At 42.3% G+C, this 11535-nt stretch overlaps 1 long non-coding RNA gene across 1 annotated transcript; it reads left to right on the plus strand.

Annotated features, from left to right (window-relative positions):
- The first annotated feature begins 1898 nt into the window (after positions 1–1898).
- Positions 1899–10670, plus strand: LOC132342950 (uncharacterized). The gene is made up of 4 exons (XR_009491512.1): positions 1899–1978; positions 8637–8764; positions 9621–9798; positions 9948–10670. It is a non-coding gene; the product is annotated as an uncharacterized lncRNA (long non-coding RNA).
- The last annotated feature ends 865 nt before the right edge of the window (positions 10671–11535 follow it).

Consider the following 11535-nt stretch of genomic DNA (forward strand, 5'->3'; position numbering starts at 1 on the left):
TCCAAAGAATAGCAAGAAGAGATAAGAAAGCCTTCTTTAGCGATCAGTGCAGAGAAATAGAGGAAAACAACAGAATCGGAAAGACTAGAGATCTCTTCAAGAAAATCAGAGATACCAAAGGAACATTTCATGCAAAGATGGGCTCGATAAAGGACAGAAATGGTATGGACCTAACAGAAGCAGAAGATATTAAGAAGAGGCGGTAAGAATACACAGAAGAACTGTACAAAAAAGATCTTCATGACCAAGATAATCACAATGGTGTGATCACTGACCCAGAGCCAAACATCCTGGAATGTGAAGTCAAGTGGGCCTTAGAAAGCATCACCACGAACAAAGCTAGTGGAGGTGATGGAATTCCAGTTGAGCTATTCCAAATCCTGAAAGATGATGCTGTGAAAGTGCTGCACTCAATATGCCAGCACATTTGGAAAACTCAGCAGTGGCCACAGGACTGGAAAAGGTCAGTTTTCATTCCAGTCCCAAAGAAGAGCAACGCCAAAGAACGTTCAAACTACCACACAGTTGCACTCATCTCACACGCTAGTAAAGTAATGCTCAAAATTCTCCAAGCCAGGCTTCAGCAATATGTGAACCGTGAACTTTCTGATGTTCAAGCTGGTTTTAGAAAAGGCAGAGGAACCAGAGATCAAATGGCCAACATCTGCTAGATCATGGAAAAAGCAAGAGAGTTCCAGAAAAATATATATCTCTGCTTTATTGACTATGCCAAAGCCTTTGACTGTGTGGATCACAATAAACTGTGGAAAATTCTGAAAGAGATGGGAATACCAGACCACCTGACCTGCCTCTTGAGAAACCTGTATGCAGGTCAGGAAGCAACAGTTAGAACTGGACATGGGACAACAGACTGCTTCCAAATAGGAAAAGAAGTACGTCAAGGCTGTATATTGTCACCCTGTTTATTTAACTTACATGCAGAGTACATCATGAGAAACGCTGGACTGGAAGAAACGCAAGCTGGAATCAAGATTTCCAGGAGAAATATCAATAACCTCAGATACGCAGATGACACCACCCTTATGGCAGAAAGTGAAGAGGAACTCAAAAGCCTCTTGATGAAAGTGAAAGTGGAGAGTGAAAATGTTGGCTTAAAGCTCAACATTCAGAAAATGAAGATCATGGCATCCAGTCCCATCACTTCATGAGAAATAGATGGGGAAACAGTGGAAACAGTGTCAGACTTTATTTTTCTGGGCTCCGAAATCACTGCAGATGGTGACTGCAGCCATGAAATTAAAAGACGCTTACTCCTTGGAAAGAAAGCTATGACCAACCTAGATAGCATATTCAAAAGCAGAGACATTACTTTGCCAACAAAGGTTCGTCTAGTCAAGGCTATGGTTTTTCCTGTGGTCATGCATGGATGTGAGAGTTGGACTGTGAAGAAGGCTGAGCGCCAAAGAATTGATGCTTTTGAACTGTGGTGTTGGAGAAGACTCTTGAGAGTCCCTTGGACTTCAAGGAGATCCAACCAGTCCATTCTGAAGGAGATCAGTCCTGGGATTTCTTTGGAAGGAATGATGCTGAAGCTGAAACTCCAGTACTTTGGCCACCTCATGCGAAGAGTTGACTCATTGGAAAAGACTCTGATGCTGGGAGGGATTTGGGGGCAAGAGGAGGAGACGACAGAGGATGAGATGGCTGGATGGCATCACTGACTCGATGGACATGAGTCTGGGTGAACTCCGGGAGTTGGTGATGGACAGGGAGGCCTGGCGTGCTGCAATTCATGGGGTCGCAAAGAGTCCCACACGACTGAACGACTGTTCTGATCTGATCTGGGCAGGCAGTTGGGAGAGTTCTCGCGGGACTAGCAGAGTTCTCGCGGGACTAGCAGAGTTCTCGCGGGGCCAGCAGAGTTCTCGTGAGGTGACGGAGCTCTCGAGAAACAGGCACAGCTGTGCAGTTGGGTCTAGGTCTCGGCAGAGGGCACGCCACAACATCTTGAATTGAGGTATAGTGGGTGTCTTTTTCTGGAGAAGGCAATGGCAACCCACTCCAGTACTCTTGCCTGGAAAATCCCATGGACGGAGGAGCCTGGTAGGCTGCAGTCCATGGGGTCGCACAGAGTCGGGCATAACTGAGAGACTTCACTTTCACTTTTCACTTTCATGCATTGGAGAAGACAATGGCAACCCACTCCAGTGTTGTTGCCTGGAGAATCCCAGGGACCGGGGAGCCTGGTGGGCTACTGTCTATGGGGTCGCACAGAGTCGGACACGACTGAAGCGACTTAGCAGCAGTAGTAGCAGGGTGTCTTTTTCACACTGGGAACTTTAGCCCAAAGTTCTTGGGGCAAGGCCTCTCCATGCAGCACCTCGTGAGCAACTGAAACTAAATTAAGCACAAAGGGAAAAAAGGTTAGACTCTTATTTTATTACCCAGATTCTATTTTTATTCCCTGTGAATTGTTAATGCTGCTTTACTGGTTTTCTTGTCCTGCTCCTGATTTTTGAGGGGTGCTGAGTGGCATAGGTCCTTCTTCAGTAACTACTCCTTGCTGATTTAGGGGTAATAATAGCCCCCAGGTGGAGGAGCAGAACTTCTCCCCAGCTTCCTTTAGATGTGTTTGATTGTCATCAGGCCTCAGCCCTAACTGTTCACATCCCTGAGCAACCACCATTTGGAGTTTTATGGATTCTAAGCTTTTGGAGAGCATTTAGCATGCATCGCCCAAATATTATCAAGAGAATAATGGTCATTAAGGGGCCAAGGAAGAGTAGAAACAAAGTGACGCTAAGAGAGGGCCTGTTTTGCCCCGCTCCAGATTTATCCAGCCAGATTAGGCTGCTGGATTTCTGCTAGAGAAGTGGCTTTTTCCAGTAGTCTGTCTGCACTTTATTTAATTAGGCCACGTAAGGAAAGAGCAAATTAGCCGATATGGCAGTGGTCAGGCTCTCTGGCTCCCTATCCGCTCAGCTCTTGACCCACGTTTTGTAAATAATGAATATGTAACAGCTGAGATCATTTGTAGCACTGCGCATAACCTATATAAGCACCACCTGAAAAGCTCTTGTAATCAAGTTTAGGCGAGTGGCCTTGAGTCCAGTTGCCTAATTGTTGTTTCTGCTCTGTCAGCCATTAGAGAGTAAAGCATGTCTGCCTTGCTGCTGTGAATAAAGAGTATCTGCAGTTTCTACGTCTCCTTGCATCTTCTTCCAGCTTCCACACTCTCGCCTTGCCTATCCTGGGTTCTGCCAACAGTGAGATACAGCAAGACAGGCCAGTTTCGTTGAAGTACAAACAGCACTTCGTATTAGCTAATGTATAGATCCTCATCTGGTCAGCTGATCTAGGGCAATTTTGTTTTCCATGACAATCCTAAACAGTGAGTCAACAGACTTTTATAACGGATTGAAATCAAGACTAATCGGCGATTGTCTCCATGGGGGCTGTTACCTTTTTATGGTGACACGTGTTGTATTTGTTTTCCTGGGCCAAGGTCACTGGCGTGCCTGTGAGTACAGTGACTCCTGAAAGGGGTACTGCTGCTCTTTTGGGGCATTGTGGCTTCCCCTTTTTGTTAACGGTCTGATTGTAAACTTCAGTCAGCCTCGGATCTGGCCCCACTGTTCCAATGGTGATATAGCCCCTTTCCTTGGTATTGTCCAAGCATTGGGATACCCAGCCTCCTGTTGAGTTTGGGTGCTTACCTAAGAACATGTACTACTACTAAGCCACTTCAGTGGTGTCCAACTCTACGCGACCCCATAGACGGCAGCCCACCAGGCTCCCCCATCCCTGGGATTCTCCAGGCAAGAATACTGGAGTGGGTTGCCATTTCCTTCTCCAATGCATAAAAGTGAAAAGTGAAAGTGAAGTCGCTCAGTCATGTCCAACCCTCAGCGACCTCATGGACTGCAGTCTTCCAGGCTCCTCCGTCCATGGGATTTTCCAGGCAAGAGTACTGGAGTGGGCTGCCATTGCCTTCTCTGAAGAACATGTAACCTCCTTATAAACCCACCAACCCTGTGCCATTAACTTGAGTTCTTGAAGGACTGGTATCCTGGCATTCTAACTACATATCTGGGGTCTTACTGGGACATCTAGATATTCTACTTAGCTGTGTTTTTCTCTTTTGGACTGTCTAAGTGTCATAACTGGGGCCAGTTTTGACATCAATCTATTTACAGTTTGGAACTTGGACGTGGTTTCCATTGCAGGTTGCAAGTTGTACTGTCCAGTTGTAAGGGTAACGTTGCCTATCAGGTAGGATTGACACCAGGGTATGCAACAATTATTGAGTGGCTTTAAAGACCTGCAAATTTTTCCTAAAATTGAAGGTATCTAGGTGTGCCCTGATGCTGAGGCTCACTGCTGTGGTTGGGTTTATATTGGGATTGCTTGCTAGGAGGAGAGTGGTATTTAGTGCTTTATTTTCAGTTTTTGAGGTTCGTCTTAAATACAGTTCATCTAATGGTCCTTTCCTGTTTCAGGTTGGAAGTGATAGATCCAACAATCAGTGAAGTTCCATCCTTAAATATCCCTGGTCACACTTTTATTGGTTTTCTGCTTGGGGCATGAGTCAACCATACATAAGTTCATATACACTTTACTTTTGATATTTTTTTTTTTTTTAGGAATCAAAACTTTATGCAAATTATTACCTGCATTCCCACATTGAGCAAGGCAGTATTTTACGTGATTTTTAGAAGCTCAAATATGGGCCTAATGCCTCTGCGTTACCCCCTACACTTTTAGCTTTTATTGTTTTTTCTTTATTTATTTTTAATTGAAGGATAATTACAATATTGTGTTGGTTTCTTCCATACATCAACATGGATGAGCCATAGATATACATATGTCCCCTCTCTCTTGAGCCTCCCTTCCATCTCCTAGCTCATCCCACCATACTTAACTTTAACTTATCTCTTTGAGCTAACTGCATGCAGAGTAGGGCAAACTGCGGGTAACTTAATTCAGTTTTCTTGAGTCTCCTGGCATAGCTCGGCTAAGGTTCATTTTAAGGTCTGATCATATCTCTACTTTCCCTGAGGATTGGGGTCGCTAGGCTAAGTGCAAGGTCCATTTTATGCCCAGGGTACTTGTTATCTCCTTGGTCAGCTGGGACACAATGCTGGGCCATTATCACTTTGCAGAGCTCCTAGGTGCCCACAGTTGGATATGATCTCTTTTAGTAATGGCCTTAGCCACTTTGGCTGCAATTTCAGTTCAAGGGGGAGTGTTTCTACTCAACCTGAAAACATATGCAGGGGCAGCATCTTTCTACCTGAAGCTGCCTGATGATCCAGGCATGACAGTGAAATCAGCCTATCTTCCCCAGTATATGTCCCTCTGGTACGATTGGGCCTTGTCTGGGGGCTTCTGGGGGCCTGGTGTTAGGGTTATTCATTGTGTAGATGGGGACTGTGTCAACTCTCCGACTGATGATACTTTTAATGCCAGGAGTTACCATGACATCAGCTAACCAATTATGTAAGGCTTCACTCCCTTAGTGAGTTCCTTGATGAGTTTTCCTGATGGCTTGATAAGCCACAGTTGGGGAAAGAAGCATGGCTCATGTTCACTAACTAGCCACACATGACCTCCTAGATCTCTACTGAAGCCCCGTTTGGGGACTTTGAACAACTGGATGGATCTAGCCTTCAAGGTATGAGGGGTAGTTGCCAGGTTAGTCATTCTAGGGCTTTGTTTCCCTTTATTAACTCTGCCATCCCCCTTTTGGTGATCCTTACAATTAATCACTGCCACCTTTTTTGGAAGCTGTGCTGCTTCTAAGAACTTCAATGTGCTCAAGCCATGTTTCACCTGTTTATTTTCACAGTAAGCATACCTCTGTCCTTTCAAATAGCCCTGTGTATATGTAGAATGGCATACCAGGAGTCTTTATAAGCATTTAAGATCTTCCCTGCAATCAGCTACAAGGCTTGGGTGAGGGCTGTAAGCTTGGCCTTTTGAACAGAAGTCCCTGGGATTAGGTTGCGTGCTCCAATGACTTGGGCCTGGGAGATGACTGTATATCCTGCCAGCCTTTTTTGCTCTCACAAAACTGGTCCCATCTGTGAATCATTCCTATTCAGCATTTCGGAGAGGCTCATTTCTTAGGCTGGGGCAATTGGAATAGATCACGTCGATGGTTTCTATACAGTCATACTCTTGGGACCCCCATTTCTGTGGGCAGTGGGGTGGCAAGATTTATCTTGTGACAGGTGTTTATAGTAGCCTCTAGGTTGTCTAAAAGCATAACCTGAACTTGAATCAACATATGGAAAATAGCCATCCTGCTCCCTTAGAACTCACTAAAGCCTGAACCTGGTGGGGAGTCCATATAGTGACTGGCTAACCAGATGTTAACTTTTCAGCCTCTTTTATCTGGGCTATAGTAGCAGTACTTCCCATAGGCAAGGAGGCCATCCTTTAGCAGTTTGACCTAAGTGTTTAAAGAAATAAGCACCACTCAAGTAAGCAGCCCCAGTTTTTGAGCTAATACCTCAAGGGCGATATACCTCAAGGCTAATACCCTTCTGTCTTAAATATAAAGGTCAAAGGGTTTAGCTAAGTCTGGGGATGCCAGGGCAGGGACCTGAAGTAATTGCTTTTTCAATTCTTAAAAGACTCCTCTGCATTCTGAATTCTATTCAAAATGATCATCATCTTTCCTTTCAACTTTTCTTATAGAGACCTAACTATTAGATCACAGCTACAGATCCAGATGCAGAGAAACCCGTCCATCCCCAGGGAACCCCTAAGCTCTCTACACACAGTGTGCCACCGCCATCTTGACTTGCTGCAGCCCTTCTGCACACAGTCCACTAAGCTGAAGTGTCAGGCACAATCATTTCCCACTAAGAACTCTGGTCTGAAGTGTGCTGTGTGCATGGCCTCTGCACACAGCACCCTAGGAGCAAGTGAAACTAGGCTAAGCATAAAGGGAAAAAAGGTTAGACTTTATCTTTATTCCTTGAATATTGTTAATAGGCTTTTCTGGTGGCAAAAGCCTTAGGAGCTGGGACTCAAGCACCACACCAGTGAAAAGTGGGATATAAACACTTCAGTGATCTCATTTGTTCCCACAGGCTGGTGAGGCTGGGAACCTTCAAGTTATACCTAATAATTACATTCCTTAAATTATTATTTGGGGTTTGTTACTGGAAAATGTGAGTCTAAAAGACAGGAACATTTCTGGAGTAAAGAGGGGAAGCTTTCAAAACCCCACTTTATTGAACTAATTTATTTTTAGCACTTGCATATTTAATACTGTCAAAATGATTAAAATAAGTATTGAAGGCAGTCTTTGAAGGAGACATCTTTGAACACAACTCTCAGGAAGGAGATCTGTGGTGAGATAGATAAATGTTTTCAACTCCGGAATTCTGTGTGGGATTGGACACATAGGTGTGTAAGTGGTGAAAGTTGGAGAGGCAGTCACTTAATATGCAGACGTTCATTCAAGTGTCAGAAAGTCATGGGGACTTGCTGAATCTTAGGAATAAATCTGCCCCTAAAAGAGTGTCAGTAATTGAGATGTTATTGTCTTTTTGCTACTATTTTAATTTATTTAACTCCCTACTCCAGTTTGCCATCATTTTTTTCTTTCAATGCACTGAACTATCTTAAGCTAGCATTGGCAAAAGCCAGAATTGCAACCCAATTATTAGAATCCACACTCTCAATGTAATGGGGGAAGGGTGATGTAGGGTGCTGACAGTATCGATGTCTAAAATAGAGCAAATTTAGCTTCTGCTGGAGTTCACCTGTGAACTTGAACAGAGTAATTAACCAGGCCTGTTCTCTCAGATGCAAGAAGAGGGGCTCTGATAGATTATCTTAAATGAACCTTCTAACCATAGTCATGACTATAATACTTTGAATTTTGTATGGATCTTTGATAGTCACTTTGTATGGATCTTTGATAATCACTTTCTCTCATTTAATCTAGCCTGATCAATAAGAACACAGGCTCTAGAATCAGACTGCCTGCTTGGGTTCAACTTTTGGCTGTACCTTTTACCAGCTGTGTGACCTAGGGCAAAGTAGTAACCTCTCTGTGCATCTTTCCTCATCTGTAAAATGGAAATGATAATTCTTCATATGACTGCTATGACAATTAAATGAGTTGTCACATATAATAAGCTTAAAACCATGTTTGTTTGGTATAGCATAACTGCTCAATGAATATAGTGTTAATTGTATTTATTTTTAAATTTAATCCATAACTGGGTCAGTGCCTCCTTTTAATTTTTAGTTTTATTTCTTTCCTTTACTGTTTTATTATCCATCTCTTGAGGGCTCTATTTTATCACTTGTGTAATTATTTAATATGGCTAATAAATTTGAGTTTGTAATAGCCAGCTTAATTGCATCTTTAGCTAAGGGCTGAGAGATAATTTGAAGCTGATACTTATTGTGATATCATTTGCAACTGTTCTTTTGTCCCATTTATATCACTCAAATGTCCATAATATCTTAAGTAGTTTATTTTGCTCATAAATAGAATCCAGCCAATAGATCAGCATATACATAGAACAAAGTCACTCTTCCATGAAAATGAAATTGCTGAGCACTTTAAAGTAACATTTAGGAGGTACTAAGAGTCCTACCTGAAAATAACTAACCACCTATATCCTCTAACCACCTCATCCTCTTGCCAGGGTCAGTGTTTCCTTCTGCATGGTCTGAAATACCTACCGTGGCTGTTTTGATGAACAAGGTATAAGTCACTCTTTGGAGCCATAAGAGAAGAACTACTTCTAGAAGTTACAAATATCGCACACACACTGTAAGTTTACTTTTCAAGGCATTTTAATATAAATGTTCTCATGTGTATCTCCTAACCCTAACCCTAACCCCTAACCCACACCCTAACCCGACATAGAACATGGTAGTATTATCACAGTGTTACAAAGGTGGAAACAGAGAAGCTAAAAAAGTTTGCCATCAATTTGCTGAGCAACCTATAAGTAACCAGTATGATCTCCAGAGGGACTTAAAATAGAAGACCTAAATTTTAAAAAGCTAACAATTTAGCTTTGCTTCCTTGGAAGTTAGGAATTGCATTTAGAATTTCAAGATGTGCTGCGTTAGTTACCTTGAAAAGTACAGAGAACCAACTATGGAGATCAGGAAACCAAAGACAGGTGAGTTTCAGAGGGGAGTTCAGATGAAGGAAGGTATCAATACATGATTCTGATGACGAAGATAGTCCACAATGAAGGTCTTCAGTAACCCAGAGCTATGACAGAAGAGGAGTAGAGGGAGGGTGGACCCTGACTTCAGGGTCAGACCCCCAGTCCACTCAAGATAGCAAAGTCAACAGGGGACAGTGTGTCCTGGCACCTGCCCTGTATCTCACACAGCCCACGAGGTTATAAAAGGAGGTTCTAGGGTCTGATTTATACAGAAACTGAAATCTCTGTCCCCTTCTGACTAGAGGATCAGATAATGGCTTATTAATCATCAGAAAAACTTCCCTGATACTGTCTGTTTGTCATGATTAGTCTTGCATGTCGACTTGGCTAGATCACGGTACCCAGACACCTGATCAAACCCTCTGGATGTTTCAGTGAATGTGTTTTTTGGACAACAGCAACATTTAAATTAGTGGATTTTGTTAAAGCAGATTACTCTCCCTAAAGTAGGTCAACCTCATCTGGTGAGTTGAAGGCCTTAATAGAACAAAGACTGACCTCCCTCACCAAGAAGGAATTCTGTCAAAACACTGCCTTTGGACTCAGATTGCAGCTTTTTCCTGGCCTCCAGCCTGCCAGATTAAAGATATGGGACTTACCAAAGACCAAAAGCCTCCACAATCATGTAAGCCAGTTTCCTTAAAACCAATCTCTTTATATATTTTTTAAGTTTTTTATTAATATTTATAGATTTATAGTCATGCACATCCTGTTGGTTCTATTTCTCTGCAGAATATCAATTAATACACTGATATACACTTTTGTATGTTTCAGAGCAAGATGGCTGCTTTCTCTGAAACCACTAAGCTTTAATATGTTTAAAACACAAGACCTTCTGTTATGTTGAGAGGCAATGTCATGCAAGAACCTAGCACATGGACTCTGGCTGGTTTGAATCCTGTTTCCATCATTTACTATAAATTGACAGCAATAACAACCTCTCTGGTCCTCAGTTGTTCTACCTGATAATAACAGCTTCCACCTCATAGAATTTGTAAGGTGAAACATACATTCAAACTGATACATACAAAGCATTTAGTACAGAGTTGAGAACTTAATAAACTCTCAATAATACTAACTATGATGTTTCTTGCTCTCCATCTCTGGGGAATTCTTATTAAGTCAGGAATGAACAGACCAAAGACTCAGAATCTGAAGAATTCCCTATTAAGCTGCTGTACAACATATTGTGTGATTTCCATGATGCCTCTGTTTCTCTGCTATAAAATGAAGTAAAACAGATGGATTGTGAGTTGATGAGTCTATAAAGCCCTGTGAAGTCCTTAGATAAAAGGTGCCCCTGAGCATTGCTATCACATGGCAGGCAATTGAGTGTTATTATAGGGCAGGTTTTATATTTTTAATATATTTTAAATGGTTTTTTGGTCAACAGGAGTGAGGTAAACAAAGTGGTGTTAGAACAGAAACTCAGAAACAGTGGTATAATCACCTCTTGGCTTGTGCTACCTCTTTATATGCAATTCACTGCCCAAAGAGTTTGAAAGATAAAAAATCTAATTTTTCTGGGGTTTACATTTTCTGGAATCTGACTCTGATAAACAAGGCTATGCCAAGTCTTTTCTGTGACTTGGATAAGCTCAAGCATTTGTAAGTAAATCATAGAATATCTATTCACAGCTATACACTTTTTAATAAGCATCAAGCTAGAATCAGCATCTTTTCTCAACTGAGCCATTTTTAGAGTATTTCAGAATTCCATGGGCTTCCCTGGTGGCTCAGACAGTAAAGAAACTGCCTGCAATGCAGGAGACCTGAGTTCAGTCCCTGGGTTGTGACGGTCCTTTAGAGAAAGGAGTGGCTAGTCACTCTAGTATTCTTGCCTAGAAAATCCCATGGACCGATGAGCCTGGTGGGCTAAAGTCCATGGAGTCTCAAAGAATCAGACACGACTGAGCAACTAACACTTTTACTTTCACTTTCCAAAATTCCATAATACTTCCAAGGATACCAAACCTAATCTGTGAATTGCAAAGATAACCTACTTTAGTCACTAAAGGAAATATAAAAATAACCATAATATGTCCAATGTGTAATAGGTATTTCCAGAGGTAGCATGGTTTAGAACTACACCTGGATTTTAGTTCTGTTTTTAGCACTAAGTATGTGACCTTAGCAAATCACTAACCTGTTTTTGGGGTTTTGTTTGTTTGCTTGTAAAATATAGTAATATACAATTTATAAGATATTATATGAAAAGAATCTAACCCAATGCCTGCTGCTGCTGCTGCTAAGTCGCTTCAGTCGTGTCCAACTCTGCAAGACCCCATAGATGGCAGCCCACCAGGCTCCCCTGTCCCTGGGATTCTCCAGGCAAGAACACTGGAGTGGGTTGCCATTTCCT

The sequence above is a fragment of the Bos taurus genome, chromosome 2 (assembly GCF_002263795.3).
Source record: "Bos taurus isolate L1 Dominette 01449 registration number 42190680 breed Hereford chromosome 2, ARS-UCD2.0, whole genome shotgun sequence".
Lineage (NCBI taxonomy): Eukaryota > Metazoa > Chordata > Mammalia > Artiodactyla > Bovidae > Bos > Bos taurus.